At 35.9% G+C, this 19,841-nt stretch overlaps 1 long non-coding RNA gene and 1 pseudogene across 1 annotated transcript in view; both read left to right on the top strand.

The window, feature by feature from the left end:
- LOC150013008 (uncharacterized) overlaps nucleotides 1-19,841 on the top strand; it is a 493,123-nt gene that overhangs the window by 243,269 nt on the left and 230,013 nt on the right. The window lies entirely within an intron of this gene.
- LOC150013010 (peroxiredoxin-2 pseudogene) lies at nucleotides 18,802-19,638 on the top strand (annotated as a pseudogene).

A 19,841-nucleotide genomic window follows, 5' to 3' on the forward strand; every position in this document is an offset into this window, starting at 1 on the left:
CTTGACCTTGGCCTTGGGTGAAGGGGAAAACATGTCTCCAACTGAGAATTTATGACCACAAATCAAAGTTTGATTTCCGTCAACATTCACATTATATGTATAGGAAAAAATAATTTAAAGTTGTCTCCTATAGGTGATATGCATATAAGAATGGCAAAAATAAGCTTAAATGTTCTTAGGAGAATTCCATACTTAACCTGGGCTTCAAAATAAGGAAGCAGAATCAAACACAGTGGATCTTAATAAACATAAAAATTACACACACATCCAAATACATAGGTAAATCAGAAGAAAAATAAAAAGAGAAGATCTAAATAGTAACCAGAGGAAATAGGCAACTTTCTTGCAAATGACTGATACTCTGTTAAATGATCTTTCAACCCTTTCAAACAAAAGAAATTGTAAGGCAGTGAATAGTAATTTATTGTGCTGAGCAAAACAGACACACACACCCAGACACAGACACCAAAAATTGTCAACCTAGAAATCTGTACCCTAGTAGGACCCGGTAAAAATTTCTTTCAAGAACAGAGGCAAAATAAACAAACAAACTCACTACCAAAAGACCCTCCATAAATGAAATTTTAAATACATAATTTAGGTAGAATGAATATGATCCAGATTGAAGACCTAACAGGAAAAAACACATTGGTAAGTAAAAATATTTGTAAATATTGGGTCTAAATATTAATAAATATGAACTATATTCTAAAATAGCACTAACAACAGCAATAACAATGTCTCATTTATGAGGAAGGAAATGCTTTAGATAAAAATGCTGTACATGGCTTTTTTTGCTACAGGTTTTTGATTAGTGCTTTAATCCCTCTTGGTATATATAATACATCTATTCATATTCTCTGATTTTTCCTGATTTAGTATTGGAAGATTGTATGTTTCTAAGAAATGATCCATTATATCCAGGTTGTCCAATTTGTTGGCATATAGATGCTCATCATGCTTTGTTACAGTCCTTTCTTTGGTGTCAGTTGTTATTTATCCTCTTGTTACAGAACCCCTGGGCTGCTCCAACTGAAACAGAACCCACGGGCTGTTTAGTTAGGGGCCCGATTGCCCGCCGCCAAAATTACAAATTTCAATACCAGAGTTTAGTGAAAAGAAAAAGAATTGTTTATTTAATAGTTGTATAGATCTAATTATTTGCAGATTTCTGCTGTTAAGTCTTATGTTTTTTAAAACACCCATAAACACATATCCTTGCCCCCACCCCCCACGAAACCAGGCTAGTTTTAGAAAAGTTAGAGATACCATTTCCCTACTTTCTAAACACAGTTCAGCTTTACCAGTAGCTGCCAATTATTTAATTTTGATTGGGGAGACCTTGTCTGTGTTATGGTGTCCACCAGCTTTTAATCCAGAACCTGGTGGATTCTCAGCCTCCTTATAAACTGCATGGTTAGTCCTTTGTAATCCACATGGTGAGCCTTCCTTTTCAAAGCAGCAAGGTATGTCCCTTCCTTAAAACTGCATTGTCAGTTCCCCAAAACTGCATGGTCAGCCTCCTTAAAATGTCTGCCACTTACTTTTAAATCCTTGACTACATCCTCTGACGCAGTGGTTGTGGTAACCAGTTCTGACTATTCACAGGACCTCACGCAGGCTCTGCAAGCTTTCTGTATCATTCCCTGGTCCAAAACCCCCTTCCATTTGGCTGGGGCCTTGGAGGAACCAAAGTCATTTGCATAACAAAGATACTAGCCACTAGCCACAGGCATGTGAAGGCATTCTGAAAGCTGCTTCCTTCTCCCCATCCCCCAACCCGCAGGCTCTGGGGTTTTTTTGGACACCCCTGTTTCTGTAACACTCTTTTATTTCTGATTTTATTAATTTGAGTCCTTTCTTTTGTTCTTGATGAATGTGGTTAAAAGTTTGCCAATCTTGTTTATCTTTTCAAAGAACCAGTTATTGGAATCATTGACCTTTGATAATGTTTCTTTTTAGTTTCTATTTCATTTAGTTCTACTCTAATCTTTATTATTTTATTCCTTCTATTCAATTTGGACTTTGTTTGTTGTTCTTTTTCAAGTTCCTTTTATGTAAAGTCAAATTGTTTATTTGAGTTTTGTCTTTTTTTTGTTTGTTTGTTTTTTGTTTTTGTTTCTTGTTTTTGTTTGTGTTTTTTAGATAGGCCTGTAATGCTATGAATTTCTCTCTTTGTATTACTTTACCAGTGTTCCACAGATTTTGAGTTGTTGTGCTCTCATTTTCATTTGTTTCAAGGTATCTTTTGACATCTTCCTTGATCTTGTTGTTGATCCATTCATCATTTAATAACATGTTTTTTAGATTCCATGTCTTGGTGTAATTGTCAGAGCTGCCCTGCTCTGAAAAATCACCCAGAGACTGCTGTGGAAACAAATAACTGATTTATTGAGGGGCCAAAGGAAGGGGGAAGGAAGGGTCCTCCTCCTGGACTGACTCAAGGGCCCCTAAGAGCAAGGGAATAGGGGAGGGGTGATTCCCGGTCCTCCTTGTGGGCCCATAGGAATCACCACCTGCACTTCTGCAGGCACCTGTTTTTATACACCTTTTGGTAAGGGAGAGTTTGCTTATTAACATATTCAGTAGGTCATTTACATCTCATTGCTTTCCCCCTCCCACACCAGCTTAGCTAACATATCAGGCTAAGTCCATTAGCATTTTCTCTGGGAAAGTTTCAGTCCATCAACATATCTTTGGGAATGGCTAAGTACAGGGCCAGGTTAATTAGCATATACCAAAGTCCAGGTATACATGATCTGACAGTAATTTTCAGTTTCCTTCTTGTGACTGATTTCTAGTTTCATTGCATTATGGTCAGATAAGATGCTTGATATGATTTCAATCTCCATAAATTTATTGAGACTTGTTTTGTTTCCTAACATGTGGTCTATCCTAGAAAACATTCCATGGGCATTTGAAAAGTATGTATATTCTGCTCTTTTGGGGTGAAATGCTATGAAGATATCAATTAAATCTATTTGATAACAGTGTGTCATTTTAGTCCACTGTCTACTTGTTGGTTTTCTGTCTGGAAGATCTCTCCATTGAGGTCAATGAGGTGTTAAAATCCCATACTGTGTCTGTATTTTTGTTGACCTCTCCCTCATTTAGGTGTGCCTGTGTTGTATCTTCTTGTTGGATTGTTCCCTTTATCATTATGTAGTGTCCTTCTTTGTCTCTTGCTATAGCCTTTGTTTTAAAGTCTATTTTGTCTGATATAAGTATTACTACCCCAGCTTTTGTTTCTTTTCCATTGGCATGAAATATCTTTTTTCCAACCCTTTACTTTTAGACTGTGTGAATCTTTTGATCTGAGGTGGGTCTCTTGGAGGCAGCATATACATGGGTCTTGTTTTCTTATCCATTCAGCTCCCACATGACTTTAGGTTGAAGCATTTAAGCCATTTACATTTAAGGTGATAATTGATAGTTATGTATTTATTGCCACTTTATTTTTTAACTATTTTCCTCTTCTTTCTTTTTATTCTTCTTAAAGCAAGTCCTTTAACATTTGTTGCAGGACTGGTTTGGTGTTAACAATCTTTCAGCTTTTTCTTGTCTGGGAAGCTCCTTATTACTCCTTTGATTTTAAATGATAGTCTTGCTGGGCAAAGTAAGCCTTGGCTATAAGTCCTTGGTTTTCATCGCCTTGAATATTACATGCCACTCCCTTCTGACCTGAAATGTTTCTGTTGAGAAATCAAACAACAGTCAAATGAGAGCTCCCTTGTGGTAACTATCTGCTTTTCTCTTGTGGCTTTCAGGATTCTCTCCTGTTTTAAACTTTGCCATTTTAATTATGATGTGTGTTACTGTAGGCCACTTTGAATCCATCTTGTTTGGGACCCTCTGTGCTTTTTGGACTTGTGTGTTTTTTCCCTTCACCAGATTAAGGAAGTTTTTGGTCTGTATTTCTTCAAATAGGCTCGTGATCCCTTGCTCACTGTCCTTTCCTGTTATCCTCATGATGCAGATGTTGCTATGCTTCATTTGTCCCAATAGTTTCTTCAGCTCTCCTCATTTCTTCTAATTCTTTTTGCTGTTGTTGTTGTTGCTCTGCTTGGGTGTTTTTTCTTACCTTGTCTTCCAAATTGCTGATTCAATCTTCTGCTTCATCTAACCTGCTGTTTACTCCTTCCACTGTATTATTTACTTCACATATTGCATTCTTATTTCTAACTGGTCCTTTTTTATGGTTTCTATGTCTTTTTTCATGCTGTCAAGTATCCTTATAATCATTACTCTAAACTCTCTATCTGATAAATTGCTTGCCTCCATTTCATCTAGTTCTTATTCTGGAGAATTATATTGTTCTTTCATTTGGGGTATGTTTCTTTGTCTTTGTATTTTGGCTGCTTCTTTGTATTTGTTTCTATGTATTAGGTAGATCAGCAAAGACTCTAGTGTAGATCTCTGTCAGATGCTGCTCATGGCACCCTGGTCAACCTTCTTGTAGCCATCAGTGATCTACAGCATGTTGCGTTCTCTCCTGGACCAGTCTGTGTGCACATAGAACCAGGCAGTGCACCAAGGTTGGATTTGACCAACTCTGGGCCCAGGGGAGAGTCTGCTAAAGTCTCAAGCTCCTAGAGATCAGCCTTTGCTACTAGACTTAACCACTGAATAACAACATCCAGCTATACTCAGAAGCCTGGCTTAAGTTCCACAAGGTGGGGCAAGAGTGGTTCCTATGTTGGGGCTATTGCTTCCCCTCAGGCTGATGCTGTTCAGAGAGGAGTCTCTGCCTCAGAAAGATGACCCCTGCAGTATGGGGAATGACTCAGCACAGGAATCCTGGTAGCTTCCCCTTCAGTTTTTTCCCAAGAACCATTGACCCCAGACTCTCCTCATGTGTCTCTAGTCCACTCTGCCCTCTCCCTACCAGAATATAGGTAAGTGGCTGCAAATGAAGTTTTCTGTGTTGGCCCTTTAAGAGGCTCTCTGCTCTCTGAATCTCTAGCTATCTCCCCCTGGTGAACAGAAACTCCACTGTTTTTCATGCCCAGATGTTATTTGGATTCCTTTCGTAGTTCTGGTACTATAGTCTGCAGAACACAGCTTGAGATTTAGATCCCACACTTCTCAGTGAAAATACCCCAGCCTCTGAAATATTCCTCAGGCTCTTCAGCTGCCACCAATGGGATCCTAGCCTGTCCTCTAGCACCTTCTCTGCACTCTCTACCAGTCTCATTGTGGTGAAGTGCTTCTTCCCTATATTTTTGATGATAAGGCTTCTCCCCAGCTAGTGTTCAGTTGGTTACTCGACATGATTTTCCATTTATTTAATTGTAATGCCAGTTGGGTCCTGGGAGGAGGTTAGTGGAGCTTCCACAAGCACATACCATGGACTGAAATAGCTTATTCAATAAATGTTGGGAAAATTGGACACCACACACAATAATAAATTCAAATGGATTAAAGACTGAAATATTATACTTGAAATCATAAAAAATCATAGAAGAAAACATAGGCAGTAAAACCTTGGACATTGTTTATAGAAGTATTTTTACTGATATATCTCCTAAGGCAAAGGAAACAAAAGGAAAAATAAACAAATGGGACTTCATCAAACTAAAAAGTTTTTGCACAGCAAAGGAGACTATCAACAAAATAAAAAGACAACCCATGGAATAGGAGAACATATTTGCTGATAAGCAGTTAATATTCAACATTTTAAACAGGGTGGGGATTGACTGTGGGAGGATGGTGAACAGGGCAAAGGAGAGCAATGGAAAAAAAGTTGGAACAACTGTAATTAAACAACAATAAAATAAAATAATGTGAAAAAATCAATACAAAAAAAATAAATAAAGATAAAAAATAGGCAAAGGACCTTAATAGACACTTTTCCGAAGAGGACAGATAAATGGCCAACAGATATATGAAAATATGTTCAATGTCACTAACCATCAGAGAAATGCAAATTAAAACCACAAATAAATATTATCACACACCCGTCAGAATCGCTATCAATAAATTAACAAACAACACGTTCTGTTGAGGATGTGGAGAAAGGGGAACGCTTTTGCATTGCTGAAGAGAATGTAGATTTGTGGATTGGTGTGACCATAGTGGAAAGCAGTACGGAGATACCTCCAAAAATTAAAAATGGTCTGCCTTTTGACCCAGCAATACCATTTCTGGTAATTTATCAGTGGAAACCTGAAACATTATTTGGAAGAACATAAGCACCCCTTGCAGCATTATTTATAATCATCAAGATATGAAAGCAGCCCAAGTGTCTATCGGTAGATGAGTGGATAAAACAACTATGGGACATTTACACGGTGGAATACTGGTCAGCCATTAAAAAGAAGAAAATTTTAGTCTTTACAACAGCATGGATGGACTGGAGACCATTATGCTAAGTGAAATAAGCCAGTCAGAGAAAGGCAAACACCACATGATTTCACTCATATGGAATCTAATAAACAAACTGAACTAATAAGCAATATAGAGTCAGACTCATAGATGGAGAGCAGGATGACATCTAAGGGGACGGGAAAGAATTTAGTGGGTAAAGGGATCAAGCAAAAAGATAAAAGGACATGGACAAGAGTGTGGTGATTGCAAGGGAAAGGGGGGTCTGAGGGGGCTAAAGGGCAATAGCAGAAGTACAACATAAATAAATAAATAAATAAATAAATAAATAAATAAATAAATAAATAAAATAGTAAACATTTGAGACAGAAAATGCTGTAAAAAATGTACATGTAATTTTGATGAAAAATAGTTGCCATTAAAATATTGTTTATTTTTGAGGAAAAGGTAAAAATGTGAGTGTTAAAATAGCGCAGATTAACATTAAAAGATTAGTGATGGTAGAGAGTATAGTTTTCAGAAGTATATAGAAGGAGAAGTGAAAAAATAAAAAGGAAAGAAAATATCAACCAAAAAGATTTTTTAAAAGGCAAGAAAAGAGGGAATCTGGATGGCTCTGATTCTAAAGTTTATACTTTTTGTAACACCTTTTAAAGACACCCCAATTCTTAGGATATATTACAGCTTACATTCTTAAGCTAAAATACTGAAAAGTTAATGACAAATGTTTTTGATTTTTTGATATTTTATTTAAGCAAGTAAAAAATATACATGTAGCAACACCTGATAATTTTTATAATTCAAAAAAATAAAATCACCCTTCTCAAATTTTTAAAAAGAGAGTTTAATATGAATTAGGTGCTCTCAAATATTATATGTTTTTATCTCTAGAACACCTCTAAGAAATAATTATTATTCCTATCTTACAGGTGAGGGAACAAATTCAATGAAGTAATTCATACAAGATCCCACAGTGCAAAAGCCAAGATTCAAATCCTTTACAGAAAGCTACATTTGTTATTTTCACTACTCCATAACCATAATACAAGACAGAGAAGGTTGTTTTAGCTAGCTTGTAAATCTCTATTCAGACAAACTAATTTGAAAATTATAATTCTGAGAGTAGAAAAACCTAAGCACAGAGGCAGAAATTTGTACAAACATCATGAATGAGCATACTGGATATTTGATTTCTGTATTAAATCAAATAACACAGCCACCCAGACAACCCAAAAGCTTTGCTCTCCCCAGATTCCCTTCTTTCCCTCCCTACTCCAGCCAGTCCTCACTCCTTAAAACCTCCTCATTTCCTACATAAGGCAAATCTAAAATGTCCAAGAAGGTTTAGTAAGGCTCCAATAATACACAGTTTCTGCTATACCAAGGAGATATATATAATCATTTGTATGAATAAAAGTAATTATTAATAACAGATTTATATATCTTAAATAAAATGAAATATATTTATTTAGAAAAAAAATCCTTGGAGGACCAACATTTTGAAAAATCGTAACTTTGCAATTCATAAATTTCTTGTTAAATTTAATAATTTTAGCAGAATTGCTAAGTAGACAGAATTTTTACAATGATAATAGTAGAACATTGAAATGCATATGAATTTCACTGATATAATTTCTTAGCAGACAATGGTTAAAATTAAGGCAACATTTGTTCCAAAATAAAACATCTATTTTAGAAAACTAGCACTTATTGTGTTTGGAAACTCATGATATGAGTTTTGAGAAAAGCAGCTTTATATTTTACTAAAAAAGGACTATTCTGTAAGAACAATCACTTAAAGCTTCTGATTTGGCAGTGATCCAGTGATATCATGATAGACAAAGGAAGTGGAGCTTTTCAAGCTTTTTACTTTAGAAAAGTAAATTTTGTTAATTTTATTCCCCTTTCAATTTTTTGTAATATGTTTAGAAAGAGGACAGGATTAATTTGATAAGGCGAGAATGCAAAGGGAAGATCAGCTATCACATCCATCAGCCACAGCTGCCTAGTGCACCTCTTGCTTCCTTTATGAAGAAACCGATTTTCTTGTATTCAATCTGCACATACTATATTGAATCCTCTCCACTGGAACAAGTACAGATGAAAAAGCTGTTTTCCTAACAGTCCCAGAGTTACAAATCCAATTTGACTTTAGTGATCGTTCTTTTTTTTAACAGAATTTGACAAAGCCTAGAGCTTTCTATGTGAGTATTTCTGATTAAATATAAGTCTGTGATTTTACATGTTGCACTTCATTGTCAAGCTGCCATTAGAATCCTCATTGTGTGATTTCCCTGTGTAAAAATCTCCAGAATTCTTGTCACATACAGGTCTGCAACAGGCATTCTAGACTATGTGGCCTGCAGAATGCCTGTCTCAAAATCCCCTGATTAATAAGTTTAAAATTGCAAATTTCTTAGCTTCTTCCATAAACTACCAACTCAGCTCTCTCTCACATGAGAACCCACGTTTTAATAAGCTTCTCTATAATTCTTATTCATAGAGAAATTTGAGGACCAGCATTCTAAAGGTGTGAAGACAGTTCAAGGCAGCTTCTCCTAGGAACAAGACAATGGACTTGGAAGCCTCAAAGGTTCAGGTTTTGTCCTAGAGCAGTGATTTTCAACCTTTTTTATCTCATGGCACACATACATTAATTGTTAAACTTCTACAGCACACCAGAGAATACGTTTTTGCCAGCCTGACAAAAAATAGGTATAATTTTTATTCACTCACAGTGACTGGCTATTGTTGTCTTGGCTGTTGTCAGTTTTGTTTTGTTTTTTTCTTTGACAATGTAAGGGAAAATATGTCAGTGTTTCTGACTAGTCAGGTATTGCATGTTTTAGAATTTTTTTGCAGCACACAGGTTGAAAACCACTGTTCTAGAGCAAAGTACAGTGTGCTCCTACAGCATACTAGTTATGTGACCCTAAGTGAATTGCTTTAGTTCTCTGTCCCCTGATTATCTCATGTGTAAAATGGGGATAATACCTGTATTGAAAGGTTGTATCTAGGATTCAGAAAGCAAGTTCTATTTGTAGGCAGATTTTTGAGTTATTTAAAATGTGATGCTTATTATTTACCTTTGCGTATGTGTGTTTTTAAGAACCCATGCTTATCTTAGTAGTAACATAATCTATTCTCTTATCATTTCTAGTTGTGAAGCTGCTCAGTTAGTGGGGTTAAAAATGAATCCCTTTCCCATGTTTGCCTGCCTGTTATCTCATTTGAAGAAAGGTTTATGAAAACTTAATGATCTTTTATTTTCTTCTTTTGCAAAACACTAGGAAGGATTTGAGCCTCTCCTGTCATTTAGACAACTAATTAAACCATTATATGCTGCAATTACAATGAAAGATTTTCAGCTGATAAAAGGCATGTACACTGCATTCTCATTACCTGATATTTCCTTGCCAACACTCAGGAGTATCATGATTTTGATGAAACAAAAACAATTCAAGGAGCTATATTTGCTCAGTAACATCAACACAGTAGTTCAGGGACCCTATTGCAATTCCCTTCTACCCCATTGCATTTTTCCATCAAGCTATTTAAAGCTACAGTGCTTGTTATTACCTCACAGAACAGGTTGGCTGCCAAAATCATTAGTAATTTCTGCTGATCCAGCATTGTCTGTTAGGCACAGAGAGCTTTCTTCTGGCAGTGAGCCAGTTGGATTTGATCTTAAGTTGACTCAGACTAGATCAGTCAATTCAAATCACCGCATGCCAGCAGTGCTTGGCATATGATGTACTTGCCCTAAGTACCTATTATTTACAACAGCCTCTGAGCAGCAGCAGGATCAGACAGATGGCCCAGAGCCAAAGGACATCCCCTTAAGATCTGCTCCTTTTGACTTACTGCTGCCTTGGATCACCCCTGTTTCCCGGCCCCATAAATGTCATCAAGACCAATCACCATTCTAATCCTTGGTCTATTTTAAACCATCCCTTTCAAGTACTTGCCTAATGCTCGAATAAGAACTTTTCAATGGCGAGAAGCTTGATGTCTCATGAGGACCTACCTTCTGTGTGAATAAGTTTAATAATTTGAAAAGCCCTTCTTCATTATATCAATTATGACAAATTATGACTCTGCTTCAAGAAGCAGGAATCCTATCTAAGCTGTCTCAAGTGAAACAGTGATTTATTGCTTCAACTAAATGAAAAGTGCAAAGGCTTCGGGCATGACAGAATATAGAGATTAAAAACAATGTCATTGGACTTTGATTCCCCTCTCATGGTCTCAGTTCTGCCTCATTGCTTGTAGATAGGCTTTCTAGCCTAAATTTATAAAAGAGCCACACATATCCTAGAATCTCACATTAGCTTAGCTTCAAAAACAGAGAAAACAGTGTCAGCCACTGAGCATTGCTAGCATCATTCATATTACACTTCATTCATTGTTTTTAGGCCACATGCACCTCACTAAACCCATCATTCTGGAGAAAGAAATAGGGTTTTGTGATTTATTCTGACAAACACTACATAATTGCCTTGGGCCAAGGTTTGGTTATCTCTACTCCTACCACATGACTGAGAGTGTTGGAACAGTTTTCTAAGAAAAAACCAAGGTTCAGTTGCCAAGAAAAGGGGAACCAAGTAACAGAAGTAAATGTCTTTGTCCTTATAATCAAACAAGTTACCTTCTTAGAGGCTCCTGTCATTAAGCCAAGATTGATTCCTTACATTCTACAGAGCAAAGCCCTTTGCTCTTTTCTCTGCAACCTATTGTTTCTTGAAGAAACAATAATCTTGAAGAAACAATGATGTTGTTTCTCCAAGCTGTAATACATTCGGGATGAGTATTAATGTAATAGGATTTTTTAAGTTTTAATTCATATTTTAGTTGAATGAACAGAAGTTTAGCAAATAGAACTATGGACCTAGTTCCTGGAAGCATATCAGAATTACTTGATAGAGAATTGAAAAAGTAAAATGCCCGTCTATAAACCACACCTGATCTATCACCTGTGACTTGGAAGGATGCTGCCCAAGGTACATATATTTTTCAAAAGCTCAAAATACTTTTCCTGCACAATTTTATTTATAAAACACTAATCTCTATAGAATGAGAGAAATGATGTATCTATTACAGTATCCCCTCACTTATTATGGTTATTATGTTCTAGATGCCCCCGCGGTAGGTGAAAATTCATGAAGTAGGGACCTTACATTTATTTTAGTATTTATATATATTTTAAGGCTTTATAAACCCTTCCCACATACGTATAAACCATTCCCAGTCCCTTATTAACCTTTCCCACTCCCTTATTAACCTTTTCCACACTTTTATAAACACTACTTATGTTCTTAAACATATTCTGCATTCTTAAACTTATGTAACTTTAACGACATACATATACATACTGCAAAATCCCATGATATAGTAAAATATATGTGATAAATAATTAAATATAATATTTTTAAAAATCCCAGGATACAGTGAGGCTGCAATAAGTGAACCGCAATATAGAGAGGGACTACTGTATTCTCTATCTGGCCAAAGACTAGCAAAATGATTTTGCCTAGTAATAGATGTCATATTTCAGAAGGACAAGATAAACACAAGCTACTCATAGGGAAAGAACAGGGTCAAACTGCCTTTTGAGAAACATAAGTAACTGTTCACATAAATAAGATGGGACAGAAGCTAGAAGGAGAATAACAGTATCTTATGAGTTGTTTCAGAAAATTTTTGGTATTCATTCATCCGTCTATCTATTACTTCAAAAAATATTTACTGAATAAGAACAATATAGCAGGCACTGAACTGGATTCTAGTATTGAAATGATGAGAAAAAATAGTTATGGAGTCTGGATCTTATAGACTCCAAAGTGGTTTAATAATTAGGAAATTATTAAATCATAATACTCAGTATAGCTGTAGCAAAGGATTTGAGTTTAAATGATTAAATCACTCAGTGACATAACTAAGTATCTAGAAACGTTGTCTCTTTTTATTCTGCCTTTGGTGATGGCTTATCCTTAAGCAGGTTACAGTCTGTCTACTGTACTTTCAGAAAATACATCCAAACTCAATATGTCCAGAGGAAAAAAGAAGACTGTCTCTGCTCTTATCTCTATCACAGAAACAAAAACAAGTTTTCTAGAATTCTTCATGAGATTTCTTACATCTCATTGTCTATATTGAAGGTATATAGATATTCTTGCATTCATCATTGGGAAATAGAGAAGGAATTATTATGATTGGTTTAGATTACATTTAGATTGTACAAATGTTGAGAATCGACTGAAATGTCTTCTGCAGATGTTAGTCAATAAATTGCAGAGACAAATAACATTACAAATGTGAAAGTGTCCTATACCATGTTAGAAAGCCTCTACTAGGGAAATGTGATGTCTAGAAAGATTTTCTTGAGGAGGTTTAAGTTGAGACCAAGAAAATGAATAGAATCTCAATGAGTACGGAGCAGACAGGGGAGTATTTCAGATAGAGAGGAGAACTTGTGAAACATATACTATGTCTGGATGATGAAGTGTCATAGAACAATGGAGAGTCACAGAAATATCACTCCTGGAAATAGGACAAAATAAATAAGGGGAGAAAAATTAGATTATTTTTCCAGGTTAAAGATGGTAATACTTTGACTTGAGTACTAGTGGTGAAAACATGGAGAAATGGACTGACAGGTATTTAGAAGGCAAACCTGACTTGAGATGGATTTGGTATGATTTGGGGGAGTGTTTCAGGGAGCAAGGAAATAGAGGCTGTGACAATGACTTCTGGGTTTGGGACTTGCTAAAGTAACTTGTAGTGAAGGGAAGTGTTTCATGTTGTGACTGTAGAATAGGAAGTCATAGAGTATCAAAAGAGAAGTAGCCAACAGGTCAGCCAGGTTACGGAGGTAATGCTTCATTCTTCTCAAACCTGCCTGTGGCTCCAAAGCCTGGAGAATGCCTTTCCTTCTGTGAAAGCCTCACCAAGCAGCTCTTCACTGTCCCCAGAATTCAATGAATTTGGGTAAATAATCTCTCTTGGCCCAAATGAAAACATTAAGAGCCCACACAGGACACAGGAGCTGTTGCCATGCAAAGCACAGGACCTTATAATTAAGTTTGGGAGCACTCAGTGTAGGAAACATGAGCTACCCTGAGGCACTCTTAGCCAAAAAGAAAAAAAAAAAAAAGCTTCTTACTAGAGTGCATGCCATATCATTATTGGGCAGAATCTTCCATTAACAAATTGCTAGAAGACATTGTAATACTTACTAGGCCCTCAGTATAATTTGAAAGCATAAATTCCTCAAATATATCATAAGGATTTTTTTCTCCCTCATTTTCTATTAATGATTTAATATCTTAAAGAAAAAAAAAATACTTCCTTCCAATCTGCATGGCTGCAAATGTCATTCTTAGCTAAAGATAGATGAACACTGTTTAGTTAGTCTAATCCATTTTTTAGAAAAAGAATGTGTTCTCTTCTTCAGACACTAAATATCATTTACTCAATATATTGTTAAACATCAAACGTTATCTAATCCATCCATTTATCTGTGTTTCACATTTTCTCATTTCATTTTAAATCTCCTCTTTTTGTCCTACAGCTTTACACAGTCTCGCCTCCTAACGGGTGATCCCACAATGTAGCTAACATTCAAAATAGCACAAGTATTACACATAAAAGTAACCTGTAATCCCCACTCGCTGGTACTTAGAGTTCCTATTAACACAGTGGGAAGTTATACACTTAACTCTACACCTATTCAAAGGGGGGTATATATACAGTGCATACAGAAATCCACTCTAAAATCAAATATAATGATTTTTGAGCTTTTAGAATTAACTCTTTTTTAGATTATATCTTTTGACCAGATAGAAACTACTGCTGTGGAACTTATTTTATTATGTGTTCATATTTTGATGGTTGTATTATGAAACATGATTTTTTTTTATCTGGGAAATATGAATAATAATTTATTTCCTTTCTCTCATGGTAAAGCAATTGTGTGAATTTAAATAATTAACTGTTCAAACAGTCATAGTACAAACACACATACACACACTCTTATTTGATATGATCACAATGTTTTTATTACCATTGTTCTAATCCATTGCTTAAGACCTCTCAATGCTCAGATATTTCTAGCATTAAAATTAATATTACCAATGACCGCCTCTGTGCCTTATTTTTTTTTTCAAAAAGATGAAAGGTATATTAAGGCATCAAAAAAAAAATTATAGTGTCTTCTCTCCATGCTGAAGCTGTATTGAATTCTAGACATTTTTGTACACTTTTTCTTTTATTTTTTTATTCCTTCAAACCCTAACAATCAGTGTTCTAGGAGATGCCATTTGTAAGCATTTTGAGACTTCAAAAGTGGCAAGCAAGTTTTCTACCTGGAACTATTCTTACATTTGCCCAACAATTATTTATTGAACAACAACCAACCAGTGATGGTTCTGGGTGCTAAGGATATAGAAATAGAAATGAACAAAACAGAAAAAAAAGGAAACACATTTCATATTACAGAAAAAGAAAAGAAAATGGACAATATCAAGAATATGGAGCTCAGATATGTTAAAGTAAAGGAAACTTATTTTAATTAAATAATATATTATGTTAGCATTATTAAGAAAATAAAAAAGAAACACACTTATTGATTAGCTATTATTTATCAGAAATTATATTAGATGTTTTTACATACTTTAATACAGCAATTTCAATATAATCAGCCTAGATTTCTAATTCATTCATATGCAAATTTTGGCACATACTTATTTGATAAGCAGCATCATTCTATGATGCTCTAGATATTTTTGCTACACACTTGAAGCTGCTTTTGTCTAGGTGAATTCATTGCTGACTGGTAATATATAGCATTCTTTAAATAAGTGAAAATAAAATATCAAGATATGTTTAAAGGTTCACATTTAGATGAAGTGTTTTCTTCTTCAGAGACAATTAGGTAAAAGAAAAAAGGTAACAACCACGTAGACCCCAAATTTTGACTTAGTGATGTGTTTGTGAATGGTTGTTTGGGTAAGGAATGCTGTGTGTATACAACATGTATTTATGCTAATGATTTGCACTGGAGAAAACAGATTATTCTGAGAATATTCTTAAAGAAAATGGACTTCCTAAATGACAGGCAGACAGTCTTACACAAAAATGTGTCTGTGATTTGTGTGAGAGACTTCCTCCTGTTCTAAGTTCATGGAACCTTACCCCTTAACTATGCACAAGATAACTTCTAACCTACAGGAAGTATTTATAATAATTATTATTTTTTAGGAGAAAGATAACAAGTTCACATAAACCAGACTGTGCTCAGGAATTGGAGCAGAAATATCTATTAAGAAAGGGTGACGTACTTCTAAGTTTTGATGGTTTAAAATACATTATATCTTCCTTTATCTCTTTGAACTTTACTTTTACATGCTATTGGCAGTGACAATGAAGGACTTAATATATGTGTTATTTGAAGTAATGTATATTGGGAATACAGTAGTCCCTCTCTATATCACGGTTCACTTATCATGGCCTCACTGTATCGCGGGATTTTAAAAAATAATATATTTAATTATTTATCATGGATTTTTTTCTATATTGTGGGATTTTGCCATACTGTATACATATGTTGTTAAAGTTACATAGGTTGAAGAGTATAGAATATGTTTAAGAAAATAAGTAGTGTTTATAATAGTGTGGAAAAGGTTAATAACAGACTGGGAATGGTTTATAAGTCTGTGGGAAGGGTTTATGAAGCCTTAAAATATATATAAACACTAAAATAACTGTAAGGTTCTTACTTTGCGGATTTTCACCTATCGCGGGGGGGGGGGGGGGTGTCTAGAATGTAATACCCATGATAAGTGAGGAAATACTGTAGTTTGGAGGTGTTAAGAACATGTTACCCCAAAATATGTTGTTTTGACATATCAAATACTTTAAGGTGAAGACACCTAAGGAATTGCAGACACAGGAAAGTTTCTATGACTACCCCCTTTCTAATTAAAAGTAGGTCATAAAATTTCCCATGAGAAAGATGTACTCAGTGTGTGAGGAAGAGAACATTCTTATCACAAGAGACTGGGAGTGAACCTCTACAAATAAACCAGCTAAAATATCCGTTATCTTTCATTAGTTTCCCACATATATTTCCTAGTCATCATTCCACAATTTACTGCCCTAGCCCAAACTCTTGTCTTAGCACACCCTCACAATTTATTGTTCTATGTTTAAATAGGTAATAACTTTCTGAGTCTCACAGCTTCTTTGAGTCTTTGTTGTTTTTTTTTTTTTTTTTTTGAAGACTCCCATGTGCACATAAAAATATGAAATAAAATATGTACAAGTTTTCCTGTTAATATGTTTTATGTCAGTTTAATTTTGGGGCCCAGCCACAGAACTTTGGAGGATAAAATAATTTTTTTCCTTCCATCCATCTATATTTGATGAGATCTTTGGTAACTCTTAGCAATCTATGGAATAAAGCTCAAACTTCTCAGCAAAATTTGTTATTGGATTTCCTTATCCACTGATAATAACCTTTCTTTATACTTTCTTTTTTTTTTCTGCCATATCTTTTAGCTGTTTACATATCCTAATGACTCCCTCTGTTCCTTGGCTCTTCTTCCTTCTTCAAGAAATGTTTTCCTTCCTTTAAACCTAACAGTTTCTTCTCATTCATCAACACCTTGTTCAAAATCACATCTTCTGGAAGTCTTCCACAACCTTCTGTCTCCCATTTATATCTTCTATGTATACCTATACAACTGTCTCATTTACAGTTTAGCAGACATTCCTTTGAGCCTCCTGGTGAAACCCTTGAGGTCTGGGTTTATGTCCTACACAGTGGTTGTAGAGCTCCAATAATAGCAAAAGGTATGTCAAAGCAAAAAATGGGCATGCCAACATTTTTGTTAAAGTGTTAATTTGTTTCTAATATATTTTGGGGGGAACTGGGGGGATGACTGACTTGACATGTTTTCAGAAATTCCCTTTACTCTTGTAACAAATTCCATTTCTATTATAAACTTGAGGGTTTCTTTTTAAATATTTTATTTATTTATTTTTAGAAAGGGGATGGGAAGGAGGAAGAGAGGGAGAGAAATATCAATGTGTGGTTGCCACTTGAGTGCACTAACTGGGGACCTGGCCCACAACCCAGACATGTGCCCTGACTAGGAATCAAACTAGTGACCCTTTGGTTTGCAGGCTGGAGCTCAGTGCACTGAGCCACACCAGCCAGGGCTAAACTTGAGTTTTTATATCATTTTGATGAACTAAATTGCAGAGGATTAGTGTCAGCATTGGACTATGATTGAAGTGTAATAATTTATTTTTTCAAATTACTTATATTTCCCAGTAATTAAAAGTTTGTTTTAACTGCTCAGCAATTGGCTGAATCTGGCTATTTGATTTTTTGGTGTAAATTATGCTCCTTTGTTTTTTCCTCATTTTAGAAAGATGTTCCCTACTAATTTTTTATTATAGTGTTTATGCATTGCTGTGTCTAGTGTCATCAACACAGAGAAGAAGATGCACTTAGAATACACAGATAAAAACTTGCTCCTTTGGCTATGTTACTTGACATTGCTTGTCTCGGGAGTGAGGCTGAACCTACATGGCTTGCCTTTAATTTCTTAATATAAATCTAAATGCAGAATCTTACAAACTATTTTTAAAAAATAAGAAAAATAAAACAACATCCTAGAACATGAAATAAGAAGTGCTGCATAGAGAACACAGCCAAGGAAGACTGTTGCATTCTGCTTTTAACCCAAATGAATAAAACTTAACATTAGGAAGAATAACTTGTGTAACTTTTCTACATGCAATGGACCCATGCCTAGTAGAACCATTGTCTAAGATTATCCTATGACTGAGATCATTCCTACAGCTGCATCTTGCTGCATAATAATTTTTATGGATTTGCAGAATTTTATACCTGGGAGAAAAAAATACATAGATGTTATTCTACCTAGACTTTACTCTTTTTTTTAATGAATGAGGTGACTTGTTTAAGACCAATAGCTAAGGAGTAGCAGAGCTTGGATATAAACCCTTGCCCATATGATTACAAATGTCCAGTTATTAATGTTTTTAGCAGGTTTTTATTGCTTTGAAATGATGGCAAAGTCATATCTGTTTCTTTAGTCTGCTGCCCCTTTCATGAAAAATATAGAAAACAAAAAGGATTATATATGCTGTATCTATTTCTACTTGTATATTTTACTTTAATCATTTATTTTCTAATTATTTAGCTTTAATTCATTTTTCTTAATCTACAAATATACATTAAACACATTTTATATATAAATATACAAGGTTTGGCAAAAGTTTACAGTTGTGTGTACAAAAAACACTGCATTCATTCTTGTTTTATTACTTATTAATTATTGTATTATTTATTTGTATTACAATTGCAAACTAACTTTTTAGGTTCTACAGAGATAAAATTGTACAAAGTCTAATTCGTGACCTCAAGAAGTTTACAATCTTGAGAACGCGAGTCAGCTGGTCTCCTGGTCTGTGCGTCCCACCCTTCCCCACGCAGCTTTCAGTCATGGCCTCCGGATACGCTCACATCGGAAAGCCCGCCCCGAACTTCCAGGCCACAGCCGTGGTGGACGGCGCCTTCAAGGAGGTGAAGCTTTCAGACTGCAGAGGGAAATATGTGGTCCTCTTTTTCTACCAGTTGGACTTCACTTTTGTGTGCCCCACGGAGATCATCGCTCTCAGCGAGCATGCCGAGCGCTTCCGCAAGCTGGGCTGCGAGGTCCTTGGGGTCTCAGTAGCCTCGCAGTTCACCCCCCTGGCCTGGATTAATACCCCTCGGAAGGAGGGAGGCTTGTGCCCTCTGAACATCCCCCTGCTGGCTGATGTAACCAGAAGCTTGTCCCATGATTACGGTGTGCTGAAGGAAGATGAGGGTATTGGCTACAGGGGCCTCTTTATCATCGATAGCAAGGGTGTCCTTCGCCAGATCACTGTCAATGATTTGCCTGTGGGACGCTCAGTGGATGAGGCTCTGCGGCTGGTCCAGGCCTTTCAGTACACAGATGAGCATGGGGAAGTCTGTCCCGCTGGCTGGAAGCCAGGCAGTGACACGATCAAGCCCAATGTGGATGACAGCAAGGAATACTTCTCCAAACACAGCTAGGTTGACAGGCACCAAGCTTGGGCTCTTGGCCCCCACCTAGGTGCCATGTGCTGTCCCAGGAAAGGCCAGATCTATTTGCCCCTTCATATTTCACAGTTTGTGACCCTAAAGGGCTAGTCCCAGGCTTTCTCCTATTTCTAGCTGAGTGGTCAATGGTGACCTATCCCAGGAGCCGCCCAACCAGGCACAGGCCTAGAGATGACCAATAAAGTATTAGGGACAGATCAAAAAAAAAAAAAAAAAAAAAAAGTTCACAATCTTAAGGGAGATACTAGATATATATGCAAATAAGCATAATAAAGTGCAACATGTAAATCTTACAAAATACTTTTATTGAAAAAGCTCTACTGCTGGGAGTATGATAATGAAATGCCTTTAATTTCTG

This window comes from Furipterus horrens, unplaced genomic scaffold (assembly GCF_987537825.1).
Source record: "Furipterus horrens unplaced genomic scaffold, mFurHor1.1.pri manual_scaffold_4, whole genome shotgun sequence".
In the NCBI taxonomy this organism is placed as follows: Eukaryota; Metazoa; Chordata; class Mammalia; order Chiroptera; family Furipteridae; genus Furipterus; species Furipterus horrens.